Here is a 12,323-nt window from a genome sequence, read left to right as displayed (position 1 = left end):
TTACTTGCATGCCTTCTTTTTGTTTGGGAGAACAGAAGGCCTGAGAGGGAACAGACTTCGTCGTGTGTCAAAACAAAACTCTCTTCCTGAGATAGCACAGGGCTAACAAGTTGCATCTTAAGGTAAATATTTTTTTGGAAGCTCAAACTAATTAAAAACAGCATTATCTGCTTTCAATGGGTTAACAGGGTAAGATTATTTTTACTGTTTCAGTTTGCTTATATCCCGAAAAAGGAAAAAATAAATCCCTTCCCTTATAAAATATTTATTGTTTTATATTTTAAAAGAAAGAACCAAATCAATTCTATTTTGAAAGACACATTAAAAATGTAAGCACAAAGCACAGGGTGCATTTCACAGAAGATTGGAACTACTAACATTTTTTTTTTTTCATCTACCAGAAGAAATCAAATGAAGCCAGTTTGCCTCTGGGGTTTTAAACATCATTACAATTCATCTTAATAATGAAGTTAAAATTAACTGAAAGAAGACAATATGGAAAAAAAATCCCTTATACCACTAATGTGGGTTTATTCATGGGAAAATGGATAAAAGTAATATCCCCTGGGTATAGTTAAGAAAAAAAAATCAAAAGTATATAGGTGACCCATGATGACAGCAGCACCTCAGTCACTTTGTGTTGACGACAGCATAAACTAATGCATAACACGCACACTTTATACCCGTATAGCAACCCATGTTGTGCGTATACACACATACGCACCCAATAAAAAATAAATGCAACCACCAAGAGATCTTTAAAATTACATTAAAAAATGCTACAGTCAAGATGATCTACTTACCATGGAATTCTGTTTCTGGTATCACACATTAACTGTAGCAACTCAGTTCTGTTACACGTAAGCTTCCCAATGGTCTCTGTGGAATCTTTCTATTAAGGAATGAAAAGACAGATGAAAAGGTCAAAAGGGGGCATCTCCACTCCACCGGGCCCTCAAATGTCTCCTGCTTTAACTTTTACCCTCTCCCTCTGCAAAAAAGAACCAAACAGGTAGCTTGCTCCTTGGAGATGGACAGGCGATTTGTTTTTAACCAATTAAATTCTTTTCAGAAAACTAAAGCTGTCACATGGGAGATGTAATGATGGTAACAGTAATGAATTGCAGAACCCAGTTACACACTAGAAGATGCATGTTTGCTTGGCTATCAGGTGGGAACACTGCTTACTCATTCAAACTCTTCTCTGATAAAGTTCAGAATTCAATCATTTCTTTTCAAAGCAGTAAATTATTTTGGTTTTAACATTCCTCAGGTATAGTTAAGAATAAAAAAATCAAAACCCTGTAAGTTTCTTGAGGAGGTATGCAAAGCTACAAACTACAGGAATAAAACAGTTGATTTTTTGTGTATGGTTTCCTTTGTTTTTGGATAGTTGTTGTGGTTGTTGTTTTTGAAACAGAGAGATAATGGACTTAGTATTTAATATTAAGCTTAATATTTCTTCAGTGTTTTGGAGAAACCAAACATAAAAAGCAGTGTGTATTATGAAACAGAAAGCCCAAGTTCTCATGGAGTTTTTGCCTTTTCAAGTAAATAGTTCCAGAAACAAGGATAACATCAAGATTATTTCTTCCTAACAAGGAAGGATCATTTTCTCTCTCTCTCAATAACCACTACCTCTAATTAATCAGAGCTTTTACCCTGTTATTCTGATTCCTTTAAACATTTAGCCATTTTCATACTACTAAATGCAGAATAATGTTATCAAAATGTCACAATTAACAAATTAGCGCATTAATTATATTCTAAGATTTTACCATTGGTGACCTGGTTATATGGTTAATTCTAAATACGGTTTGAGGAAACAATCAAAAAGTTATATGCTACCTGTATAACTGGATCATACATGCACAGAAAACACATGCACAGAGAATTTTCCCACAAAACATTTACATAATAAAATCAGAGATGACTTAGGTAGCAAAATTAACATGATTGGGGGGCTTGATATCTAAGTAAAGATTTTAAATGATTTAATAATAACTTTCCATTGAAAAGATAAAGAATCATAGCAAATGAGCAGTTCAGAATATGACATGTGATGGAAAGCTATGGAATCAGACTTATTTGCCACCCTCAAGTTAAAAATAAATATAAAAGTTGCTTTGTATCATTCAATTGGTTACTCCAGAGAAAACACTATATTCATTATATTTATATCTAAGAGGCAGTTTAGCACAGTAGTTAGGTGCACAGGCTCTGAATTCACACTGCTTGGACCCAGATCCCCATGCTTTGCTTGCTAGCTGTGTGAACTTGCAAGAATTATACTGCTTCCTGACATCAATTTTATTTGTGAAATGGAGATAATTCTATCAGTAGGTATCTGATCAGGAGAGAGGAATTACATAATAATTTGAATGGTAATAGTTTAAAATAAAGAATTGACTATAGTAGGGTGTTGGAGTAAGGAAGGAATGGCTAATAAAAAGCATAAAGACACTAAAGGACGTAGGAATAGCAAATCTAAGGAACAATGTTCGGGCTGAGATTGAATACCCAAGGAAGCAGCCGCCCTGGGGCTGAGATCCAGACCTCATTAGAGAGGACACATCCACGGCTCACTGGATGGCAGAGAAGTCACTGTGGTTTCTCACTAGCATAACTTACTGAAAATCCACCATCTGCAGCGTACCAGAACTTACCTTCCAGGGTTCAAAGGAAAGCTATTCATGAGGCAGTGTCTCAATGAAAACACTCCACTTAAAGCTGCACAAGGCATGAGCCAGGGAAACCTGAGGGCCATCAGTTACTGGAAAAGCTGGATATGCTTCAGCAATGTACCTCATGAGCACACTGAAATCAGAAATCGCCTCCTAAAGCCTCCCAAAGGCTGTACCTCTTAGTACCATCATACTGAGCACTACGAATGTCAACATATAAATTTGAGGGGACACATTCAGATCATAGCAGACATCAATTTGTTTGCAGTATTTTTTAAAACTCTGAGATAATAGTCCTAAAGATCATCTCACCTCCATAAATGGAATGAATAGGATTGTCAACTCCTTAAGGGCAGGAATTATGTCTTCATGTAACTGGCAATGAATCTTTGTTGTATTGTTGTAGAATGCAAGAGTTGGTGCAAAAATGAAAAACTGGATAATAAAATCTTCAGTCAAAAAGAGCATTCAAAAGTCCATCCATTCAGTTCCTTTGTCCCAAAACTCCAGTAATGAATACATTATATTAAAGGAGAGTGTATCAGTCTTTACCAATAACTAATGATGTCACAAAGAACTCAGTATTTGGAGTACTCTTACGTGGTCTGTAAGTCTCTTCACTTACAGAGAAATTTCCCTCTCCTCAAATGTGTAGCCATCCCTCCTTACTCTTTGCTATTGACTTCCTTTCTTATTTACCTGAAAAAGGGGCACAGTCAGAAGAAAGAGTTACTTTCCTAGCATCACGTCTATGAACCAATAGGGATCTATACCTATAGACACTGTTTACCTACCATTTCAATTTATGTCTTGTCCATGTCTCTTTTCAAAGGTCAGTTCTTCAAAATGTGCATTGGACCACACTCTCTCACCTACTGAAGGAATAGAACTCCTCTCCCTCCCATGTCCTAATTCCTACTCTCTTTACAAAAGCATTTCTAATAACATGCAAACATGCTACGATAGTTGTTGAAGTCTATCTGATGCCCTCATTCTTATTATCAGCTGCCCCCTTCATGGTAAGAATCCCTTAAAGTGTTGTAGACACACTCCAATTTTCTGTTTAAAGTTTTGATCCCACCACTACACTGAAATTCCTTTAGTTGTAGTCACAATGACTGCATCTTGCCAAATCAAATGATCACTTCTGCCTCAATTTTTCTGGTCCTGCCAATACAATAATATTTGACACAGTGAACACATTTTCTTTCTTGAAAAACTTTCTTCATTCAGCTTCAAAAATATCAAATTCATATGGAACTTCCCTATTGACTTATTATTTTTTTTTTTGATGATTCCTCTTTCTCTTAATGTTAGAGTGCTCTAACTCGTAATCCTAAAATGGTTATTTCCTACTTAAATAATCTCATCCAATTTGACTGTATATACTGATGACCTCCACATGTATATCACCACTTGTTCTTCTCTGAGTTTCAGATTCACTTATACAACTACCTTCTGGATATTTAAATATCTGGTAGGAATTTTAAAAAGATAATTCTTTGTTTCTCACATCGGAACCACAAATCTGCCCATTCCTGTGTCTTTCTCATTTCAAGAACTGGCACTATGATTTATCCATTTGCTAATGCCAAAACCTAATAATAATCTTTAATTTTTCTCTTCTTTTATCATCCTATATCTAATCCACCAGGAAGTCCTCTTGACTCTATCTTCAAAATAGAGCCTGAGCCAACAGCTTCTCACCACCTCCACTTTCATCTCTCTAGCCCCAGGAGCCATCATTATCTGACTCTACTATTGTAATAGTCATCTAACTGGACTACCAGCTTCTGCCCTTTCCTTTCACAGTTTCTCATCCATATGAAGGCTAATGTGAACTTTCCCAAGTTTCCTCATGCTCTACAGCAAAGAATAGCTAATTCAAAAATTGAGCTTTTCTTCTTGCTTTCACAGCTAGAGTACATGTTACAGTTTTCCTCACAGTTAGGTTTGGTCATTAATGCCTTTTTAGCCAATGAAATATGGAGGGAAGTGATATTTACCACTGCCAAGTCTAACCCCCAAATGCTTCTATGTATGATTTCCCATGCTCTTTTTCCTTCTGCTAGCCTGATGCAGCAAGCATGCAACTGGCCTCCATATGAATTTTGTGAGGAACAGACAAGAGTAAATTCTTATGTTCTTACCATTCTCATAGTCATTCTGGATGCAGGGTGTGGTTCCATCAGAACTGAAACAGTACTGTATTTTCCCTTTATCCAAACAGCAGTAACAACTAGGAACACAAGCATTAAGACTCTCCCTCTGAGGAACTGTTATTTCTTGGATAACTGGCTCCAGCTTTTCCATTCTGTCCTAAATATAATATAAAAAAAAAGGAAAGTCAAAGTTTTTTTTATTAAAAAAATCCAGTGTCATAAAGTTGCACACTGTATAATCCTTGAGATGACCCAGTTAGAGAGAGAGATCAAGGGGCTGCCAGAGTAATGGGAAAAGGGGAGAGGGGATGACTATAAAGGGGCAACATGAAGGAGTTTCTTTGTGATGATGGAGCAACTTTCTACATTGGTTTCAGTGGTTATAGGAATTTGTACATATGAAAAAAAAACCTCATAGGATTATACACAAAAACATTTAAAAAGAGTGTGTGTAAAAATGTCAACTGTGACTTTTCCCTGGATCATGCAGATCATGGACTTTTCTCTGTATCAACCATGACTTTTCATTTGAGTTTTTGTTTTATGTTTGGTACTTTTAAAAATGTCTTTTTGGGTTGTTAACTGTTAGCACATATTGGAAAGTCAAAGTTATTTCCCTCCTGTTGCTTATAACTTACCAGATTTATAAGGAAACTTTAGATGGAAACATATTATGGAAGCCTTAAATTTAATTTCAAACATATTGATAAGGTTTGGTCTGGTTGTATACTTCCAAAACATTTTGTACCACTGAATAATATTTGAGAGCTGCAAGTTAAAGCTCTTGATTCAAAAAGTTTTATTCCTTCTATGTTAGAACATTCCAAAGATGAAAATCAATCTGCTCTAGAAACAGAGAATGATATCAAAATTGAACTAAATGGGAAAGTAGCAACAAATTTTCACTCTGAAATAAATGTGTGAGACTAGCTGACAAGAGGAAAGTCAGTCCAGATTCTCACTCTTCTAACAGTGTGGTTTAATGCAAAGTCTAACAGGTGTTTAACTAGCTGAATGGGGCAGGAAAGAGGGTCTGCAGCCCCGAATGTCTGCATTAAACATTTGAGAATGCACTGAAATCACTAAAATTATCATTGAAGATTTGAGATTAATGTCAAATTTGGGGATTTGTTTATCTTTCAAGGGGATCAGGCTAGAGAAATAGATAACTTTTGGCTCAAGTGGCCAAATGGCTAAGTGTTGGAAAGTAAAAATAATCCCTGATGACATGAATAGAAATGATCAACATAGCCACGTCTGCACAAAACTTCCATGTTCTCACTTCTCACAATCAAGCGTTCACTGGAGATATTAAATCATTTTCATTTTGCTATTCCCAAGAAGAATAAAGTCTAACACTTGTGTATTCAAGGAAACCACCAGACAGCTACTTAGGTTGAGAAAACAATGTTACATCAGCACAGGACAGGAGTAATACCAGTGCTTCAGTGCCTAGAGGGAAAAAAGTACTTCAGCCAAAAAAAAAAAAAAAAAAAAAAAAAAAGTAAGTTATTTTTGATTTTTCATCTGGGATTGGAATTTTTAGTCTTTACACAACTGATTGCACATGCAGCCAAAGGGTGAGAAAGCATCGAATAAATGGGCATTTTATCTGTGCTGAAGAATTTTTTAGGGTACAACAGGCTTGGCAATAAATTAGACAGTAAAAGTTAAACTTTCTCTTCAAGAGAAGGAAAATCATGAACTTCAATCCCAATCCAGATCCATGAAAATGAAAGGAAGGAAAGTTAGGCATTAAGGTGTATTTGAATACATTCTATGTGCAGAGTGAAAAGCAAGGAGAGAAAGAATATTTCATCTAATAAAAGATTAATGTGAGAGCTCTTCTGAGTGATAACAGCATTGCTTCCTCTCAAAGCTAATTATGCCTTTGAATCACTTTCAAAAAGGAAGACACAAAGTTACCTTCAGCAAACACTTACTTTAATTGTTTAATAGTGACCACTTTTTTTGAGCTAATCGAGTTATTTCTCTGAGAGGTATACAAATCCCCCTGTCCTCAGTAGAACATTGAAGATAAACAATGTTATTCTTTCAGAAAGAAAGATTTAGAAAATTGTAATTACTGACCTTTTTGCCAAGAGATAACTTTAAATTGAATTTATTTTGGCTATTAAATTACTTTATGGTGTTTTTGAATGGACCAAAACTCAGAATTAATCTGCAGCTGTGGTCTGTAACTTCACATAGAAAGAAATGAGGTCTTCTGTAACCTAATCTGTATGTACTCATACAGATTGCCAAGAAGCTTAGGGCTGAGACTGTCTTACCATCTAATCACTTGGACCTCCAAGAAAATATATACACCTATAAATCTCTCTTATAAGAGATTGATATCTTCTAACTACTCAGTGGTATACCAAGGCAGGGATGACGGCAGTGGGTTATCTGGCAGGGTGGAGTACTCTATTACTGAAATTGTCTAGAACTGATGGTACATAGTGATAATAAATTATAATCCAACTTTTAGTAGGTATTATTTTTTAAATTCTTCTCAGGCAATGCACCCTCCCCCAACAAGTGCATTGAGGGCAGACAACTCCACCACCACCATGTGGGTGTATCTTTAAGTGTAACTACTTAATGCACATTATCATAGTGAATTCTCTCAGCCAAGGAAACTCAGAGGGTAAGTAAATTGCCTTATACAGTTACTTAACTAGTTAAACAAGTTACTACAGTTACCCAACTAGTTAAACAAGTTACTCAACTTATTCAACTAGTAACTGGCAGAGCCAGGAGTAACACCAATTAAAACCAAGAGCTTCCTGATGCCAAAGCCTGTATGTTAACCATTAGTTATGCTGCTCAAACGAGTCATCTGAATTTCTCAACTATCATCTCCTTCTTCATTCCTTAAATGTCACTTTCCCAGTATGGGAGTACTCAGTCTGATACAAGACTATCCGAAAGGACATCTGCACCCCAGCTTTCCCTGTGACGAGGGAAATGTTTTATACTAATGCTACTGTAGGAAAGAGCCATATATGTGGGACAGGGAACATACTGGCCTCTCCTCTTCTACAAAGGACAGAGCAGAGAGAGGAAAGTGAGTCTAAGGGAATACTGTGCACATCATCAATCCTGCTATTCTACACGAAGAGTGCACCCTGCCTTAATTTGAAGAAGATGTAGACCCCTCATTACCTAACTATCTCAGATTCAGTTTCCTCTCCCTAAAATTAAAAAAAAACTTAGTAGGAAATAAAATATAAAAGTATACAGAAGATTTCCTACTTCCCTTATTGTCTACTGATTTCAAAATTAAACTCATTAAAACATGTTCATACTACAACAGGATGAGATTAAATAACCCACGTTTTTAAGAAATGTACTTATAGAGACTTGTATTAATTGCTTTGTAAGACTATAAACTAACCAGATCACTCCCAAGAGGGTGGTTTACCTAAAAGAGAGTGGACGTCCTCACAGCCAATATTGTGGGAAGGATATGAGGAACAAAGCCTTAGACTGAGGCGGAGAGAAACCTGCTTCTTTCTCAGGGAATTTAGTTTGGACTCTTAGATGTGAAAGTAGCTGGTGCACTTATGGTGATGGCTAGTGAGCTGCCCCAGTCACAAAGCCATGCAGGGATGAGATGGGAAATGAGCTCTCTGAGGTCCCTCGGACGGGCTTCGGCTGAGGTCTGTGCAGCAGTTGGACTCAGTTAATATACCACACGGCTAATTAGACCAAGATGCTGACCACAGAAATTCCCCTCTGTGGCTTGTGTCGTTATCACTGATATGAGACTTAGGATCCTGTTTCCTCATGTCTTCTTAGATTTCTATAGCGTTTCTCAACTGAGCCCTATTCCCTCATGGTACCTCTCTGTCTGCTAACTGGCTTTGGCACATGAGTCTCTGATTCTGAATAACCCATAGATGTTCAACAAGTCCTAGGGCACAGTCTTCATTTGGGTCTCCATTTGCCTATACTATAGTTACAAAAGATTCCCTTTCAAAAACTGGAGACCTATATAACCTCTTAGGAGAGATGTTTGACAGTATCCATTAAAATAAACAAACACAACCTATGATCCAATAATCCCACTCCTAGCTACCCTCCCAAAAGAAATGTGCACTATTATGTTCACCAAGAGAGCTTCACAATTAATGTTCATAGGGACACTATTTGTATTAGCCAAAGCTGAAAACAAACCAAATAGAATGAATATATAAAAGGTGTTATATAAACATAATGTATTACTCCACAGAAAATAAGAATTAACCAACAGCATGCAATAACATGAATGAACCCCAAGAATATAATAAACAAACAAAAAAATAAAGGCAGGCACAAAAGAGTACACATTGTATGATTTTGTTCTTACAAAGTATAAATACAGGCAAAGCTACTTTATAGTGTTAGAAATCATGATAGTGGTTACCTTCATGGGGAGGGATAAATAATGACTCAGAAGAAGGTATAAAAAGGATATCCTGGAGTGATAGTAATGCTCTATTTATTGACATCTTTCTACATGGGTTTGTTCAGTTTGTGAACATTCATAGAACCATAAATTTGTGACATGTATACTTTTCTTAATGTTACTATGTAATGTCCAAACCTGAATTAAAAAGTATACTTAAAAATGATCAAATAATTGGGTCTTTAAAACCTGAAACTTTGTCTTGCTCTTGCTAATATCCTTCTCCCCATCCCAGGCCTCACCACCTTTTGCTTTTGGAGTCGTGAAAAGACTGATGGACAAGTTCTCTGGAGTGAGGCTTGCTAGCCTCCATGAACTTATAAATACCGCCCCTTACCAAACTCGGATCAACAGCTGGAGTCACAATGTCTCTCATATGCCTAGATTATTTCTACGCAATATCAAATTCCATGCAGGCCACATCTTGCTTTCTCAGCTGAAGTCCAATGTCAGCTCAACCCACCTTCCATTTTTCTTCTTTTTATTTATTCATACATTTTCTTATTAAATTATCCTTTAGTTATTTCAGTGATGTTGGGCATTATGTTCAACTATAGGGATAACATTGGCAAATAAATTCAAGGTCCATACAACCTTCCTGTCTCTCACTTCGTTTCTGTAGCTTCACGTTGTGGGATCATAAGCTCCCCCTCAAACTAATCCATCTGATATCGAATAAACCATATGATATGGCAAGTCATCTCTGCCCACCACAGTTCATGACAGACAGCCACAAAGGTGCAGGTGGACCATGGCTGTCATACTGACCGAATCAGTCAGTCAAATCTTTTTTGAAACAGGTAAGGAGCCAACCATGTGAATTAAATTAGTCCATTACATGATTCCAGTGTATGTACATACAATTTTCTGGAAAAAAAGAGTTAAAACCAGAAATATACTTTTATTTTTTTATTATAATTTTTTCCTGTTTGAAAACCATCATATCCTAAATGTCTAGTAGTTTGTGTTTTTTCATCTCATTCTCATGAATTAGGGAGTCTGTTAAAGTGGAATGTGGACTCCAAGAAGCATGTTTTTAAGACCTAAAAAAAGGAGCATGTAACATTTTTCTGTGAATTTATCAGCTTCATTAATCAACAACTTAATAATGCCAAGTAACAATATAGTCCATTAATGATGATTTCAGTCTTTCAGAATAACATGCATAGCTATAGGTATACCAACCTATTTGGTAAAACTCATGAAAATGATATAATATTACTATATTGCCAGATTCAGCTCCATTTCCAACAAACCTAACAAGTGAAAACACTGAAGACACTTTATATTTGTTGGACTATAGATCTGGACAATATCTGATATATTGACATCCAACAGGAATTGTAAATATCCTTTTGAAACTACCACTTTCCAAGCCAGTCTCAGCAATGACTCCCACTTATATTATAAATAATGTTAGCACAAAAGAATAACCAGACTCTTAGGGCTACAAATTATCTACATTTTCTCTCAAAGAAGTTTTAACATTTCTAGTTACACAGATGTTCACTGATGCACTTCTGACCTTTACTTGTAAAAGATGTTTCCAGACATATATCCCAAGAGTGACAAATAAAGATCAGATTGGATGTAAAGTAAAATCGTTAAGTTCCCTTTCTTTAATGAGTCTGAGGAATTTTTAGGCAACCTTATGAACAAATGGTCCCCTCCCCTCCTCTCTCCTTTTCACAAAAATTTATTGAGTCTTTCTTCCATTCGGGCATAGATGACACAAAGACAGTAGACACTTTCTGATCTGTACCACTATAAAATTTCCACCCATCTACCAATTTCAAACCACTTAGATTACTCGTTAGAAACTAAAATCTGGCAGGTTCCAGAATGCTAAGTTTCTTTTTAAATACAGCTTTGCCACAGATTTTGCCTAATCTTACAGGGTGCAAGCAAAACAAAGGGTGAGCTTTCCTCCATTATCATCTTTTCTGCTCACAGCATTTTCTCATCTCACCCACAGACTTTCATGGCCATGGCAAGGTTGATAAAGTGATTTCACTAGGAATCCCTAACTATTGGAAAAAACCATATTTCCTCCCAGAATCCCCACAGTTAATTTTTGTGCTGAGATTGTTCTGACAATGATATTCCACAGATGAGGACTGGGGATAAGATGCAAGGCACAGAAGACTAACACTGACTCGTGACCAGCCACACCATCTGCATCCTACTTTGGTGCTACTCAACTGAGTCTTAGAACATTTATGGGGACTCGTCATTTTGGAGATACAGCAATGAGAGAAACAGCCTCTAATGTCTTAGTAACTACAAAATCATGAATAAATATGTTATAACTACCCCAAATGATTTTTCCCCAATCAATTTTGAACTTGATTTCATTTCAGGGTCAATACTGAGGGTCATTTTATATGCAGAAAATGTCCCTGAACTGAATTTATTACCTTTCAGTTTCTCAACAGGCTTACTACTCCTGGATCAGAATTTTAATTGTGCTAACACTAAGGGCTACATTCTTTTTCTGGTTAGGTAGCTGGCAATCAACAGTAATAATGTGAGTTGTGACATAGCCTTAAATTCTTTCCATAGATTGATATCTACCTTTAGGGAAAAGCCATTATGTACTTTTTTTTTTTTTTTGCCTTAACATTTATTTTATCACAGTTCTGCAGGACAGAAATCTAAGATCAAGGTATTGGCAGTGATGGTTCCTTATAAGGCCTCTCTCCTTGGCTTGTAGATGGCCAATTTCCTCCCTATGTCTTCACATAGTTTTCCCATGGCCTTCCTTCTGTGCATGTCTGTCCTACTCTCTTCCTCTTATTTTAAATTGAGGGATAATTAACATATGACATTATATTAGTTTCAGGTGTACAACATAATGATTCAATATTTGTACATACTGCAAAATGATCACAATAAATCTATTAATATTCATCATGATATAGAGTTACAATTTTTTTCCTTGTAATGAGAACTTTTAAGATCTACTGTCTTAGCAACTTTCAAATACACAATACGGTATTATTAACTCTAGTCACTATGCTGTGC

The 12,323-nt window shown here is 36.2% G+C and overlaps 1 long non-coding RNA gene across 1 annotated transcript in view; it reads right to left on the bottom strand.

The window, feature by feature from the left end:
• The window catches only part of LOC116662652, a 217,338-nt gene that overhangs the window by 51,393 nt on the left and 153,622 nt on the right, over positions 1–12,323 (bottom strand). Inside the window, exons 9-10 of the long non-coding RNA XR_004318631.1 lie at positions 4,835–5,003; positions 804–892 (exon numbers count right to left, since the gene is read on the bottom strand). This is a non-coding gene — a long non-coding RNA (uncharacterized LOC116662652). The remainder of the gene's footprint in view (positions 1–803; positions 893–4,834; positions 5,004–12,323) is intronic.

This window comes from Camelus ferus, chromosome 3, assembly GCF_009834535.1.
Source record: "Camelus ferus isolate YT-003-E chromosome 3, BCGSAC_Cfer_1.0, whole genome shotgun sequence".
NCBI classification, from domain to species: domain Eukaryota; kingdom Metazoa; phylum Chordata; class Mammalia; order Artiodactyla; family Camelidae; genus Camelus; species Camelus ferus.
The sequence above is the reverse complement of the archived record's forward strand: the minus strand, read 5'-3'. Positions and strand labels throughout refer to the sequence as shown.